The sequence below is a fragment of the Pinus tabuliformis genome, chromosome 6, assembly GCF_031772625.1.
Source record: "Pinus tabuliformis cultivar Carrire ecotype Pingquan chromosome 6, CPIR1, whole genome shotgun sequence".
Taxonomy (NCBI): domain Eukaryota; kingdom Viridiplantae; phylum Streptophyta; class Pinopsida; order Pinales; family Pinaceae; genus Pinus; species Pinus tabuliformis.
In genome coordinates, this window is record NC_142292.1 from 1,730,810,103 (window position 1) to 1,730,812,602 (window position 2,500).

General features: G+C 53.9%; 2 non-coding genes across 2 annotated transcripts in view; both read left to right on the plus strand.

The window, feature by feature from the left end:
• The first annotated feature begins 1,199 nt into the window (after window positions 1-1,199).
• Window positions 1,200-1,353, plus strand: LOC149265787 (5.8S ribosomal RNA). Its single transcript, XR_016261351.1, has one exon. It is a non-coding gene; the product is annotated as a 5.8S ribosomal RNA (ribosomal RNA).
• Window positions 1,354-1,600: 247 nt separating this feature from the next.
• Window positions 1,601-2,500, plus strand: part of LOC149265788 (25S ribosomal RNA) — a 3,409-nt gene continuing 2,509 nt past the window's right edge. The window contains exon 1 of the ribosomal RNA XR_016261369.1: window positions 1,601-2,500. This exon is cut by the window's right edge and continues 2,509 nt beyond it. This is a non-coding gene — a ribosomal RNA (25S ribosomal RNA).

Here is a 2,500-nt window from a genome sequence, read left to right on the forward strand (position 1 = left end):
CAGACCGTGTACTCAAGTATTGGTAAAAGGAAAAAGTACGGCGGTGCCGCACCCGCTTATGCGTGGTTGAAATACTACCACTAGGATAGGAGCGTGACATGGGGTCTCGCGGTCCCTCCTTGACAAAGGTCGCCAAATTGTGGGGTACCCAGGGATTCCATGTCCCACCTTGTCGAAAGCATCCCAAGTGCGAGAAATTTGGGGTTTCCATGTCTCGTCGCGATGGAAATCGCCCCGGGTGCAGTAAACTTGGTGTACATCGAGCCTGCAACCTCACATCAAGAAAAAGGCTCGGTTGGTCAAGAGAATGAAGGTTTCTTCATTGGTAAAGGACCTAGCTAAGGATCAAAGGTTGGAGTCTCTTCTAGAGCTAGTCCACCATTGACTATCAAAAGTTGAAAGAAGGACAGAGTGCCGGGGAACGAAGAAAAGGTGGGATTGTCGTGGATTGGTGGGATTGTTGTGGATTGGTCTTCGGGAAGGACGAAAAGTAGAGAGAGTTCCCAGGGTGGCCACCCTAGTCCTTCTTGATCGTCGTCCCCTACAGTTCCCCCCTTTTTGTGAAGGCACGGGGTTGGGGAAGCTTGTTCTCTGTTTGAAGCCTCCTCCCCTTGTGAGCCGGTAGCCACGGTTAATATATATCCCTTTCTGTCTTGTTGGTCTCTTCCCTTCTTCCTCGTGGCCCCTAGCTTTGCGGAGAAAAGGTGGGATTGTTGTGGATTGGTGTTCTGGAAGGACGGAATGTAGTGCGAGCTCCCGTGGTGGCCACCCTCGTCCTTCTCGATCGTCGTCCCTTTCAGTTCCCCACTTTTGCCGAAGGCACGGGGCTTGGGAGGCTTGTGCTTTGTTTGTGCTTTGTTTTCTACCCTGTTCTCTTCCTTTCGGTCCCTAGCTCTACGGAGAAAAGGGGGAATTGTTGTGGGCTGGTGTTGGGGAAAGGCTAAAAGCAGTGCGAGCTCCCAGGGTGGCCACCCTAGTCCTTCTCGATCGCTGTCCCACGCATTACCCCAATTTTTACGAGGGCGTGGGGCTGGGGGGAGATTGTCCTCTGTTCGAGCCTCCCCCCGTGAGGGGGTTAGACACCTTTCTTTCTCTTTCTCTCGTGCGTTTTTCCTCCTTTTGCCCCTTGGCCTTACATTTGTTGTGGGGGGTTGCCCCTATTCCGTTTTGTGGCGGATTTTTTGGTAATACATGGAAACGACTCTCGGCAACGGATATCTCTACTCTTGTTACGATGAAGAACGTAGTAAAATGCGATACTTAGTGTGAATTGCAGAATCCCATGAATCATCGAGTTTTTGAATGCAATTTGCGCCCGAGGCCTCAGTCGAGGGCATGTCTATCTGGGCGTCACATCCCATTCAAACGCGCTCCCTGAAATATGCTAGGGAGCAACGGAGCTGGTCGTCCATGCCCCGTGCGGTGCGGTCGGCTAAAATACCTCAAGCAATGTTTCATGGCATGCGTCGGCGAGCGGTGATCTTGTCCCGTTGGATGGGCAGTCGGCGTTAGCCGATGCGGGCTTTGTGTGGCATCACTCGAACTTGCTTTGCTCTCTCTTGTCCTCCCATGGGGTAGGGCGGATTTAGCTCCAACTTTGCGACCTCAACTCAGGCGAGAACACCCGCTGAGTTTAAGCATATAATTAAGCAGAGGAAAAGAAACTTACAAGGATTCCCCTAGTAGCGGCGAGCGAACCGGGAAGAGCCCAACATGAAAATCGAGCGGCGGCGCCGCCTGAATTGTAGTCTGTAGAAGCGTCCTCAGCGGTGGACCTGGGCCAAGTCCCTTGGAAGGGGGCGCCTGAGAGGGTGACAGCCCCGTCGGCCCGGGACCTTGCCGCATCACGAGGCGTTTTCGGCGAGTCAGGTTGTTTGGGAATGCAGCCCTAATTGGGTGGTAAATTCCATCCAAGGCTAAATACAGGCGAGAGACCGATAGCGAACAAGTACCGCGAGGGAAAGATGAAAAGGACTTTGAAAAGAGAGTTAAAGAGTGCTTGAAATTGCCGGGAGGGAAGCGGATGGAGGCTGTCGATGCGTCTCGGTCGGATGTGGAAAGGCTCAGGCTGGTCCGCCGCTCGACTTGAGGTGCAAACCAACACGGGCTGCTGCATCATCACAAGCGCGGGCGGATTACTGCCTGTCGGTTTGCCGCTGCGGTGGTTGAGGAACGAAGCTTGTGCCCTCGTGGCGGGTCGTGTGCACCTGCGCGCTTGTCGTGTTGGTTGGCGGGCTTTCCATTCGACCCGTCTTGAAACACGAACCAAGGAGTCTAACATGTGTGCGAGTCAGCGGGTTTGAAAACCTGCGAGGTGCAAGGAAGCTGACGGGTGAGATCCCCTCTCTGGGGGGGTGCATCATTGAGAAACCTTGAGCTTATGCGAAGGGTTCGAGTGCGAGCACACCTGTTGGGACCCGAAAGATGGTGAACTATGCCTGAGCAGGGCAAAGCCAGAGGAAACTCTGGTGGAGGCTCGTAGCGATACTGACGTGCAAAT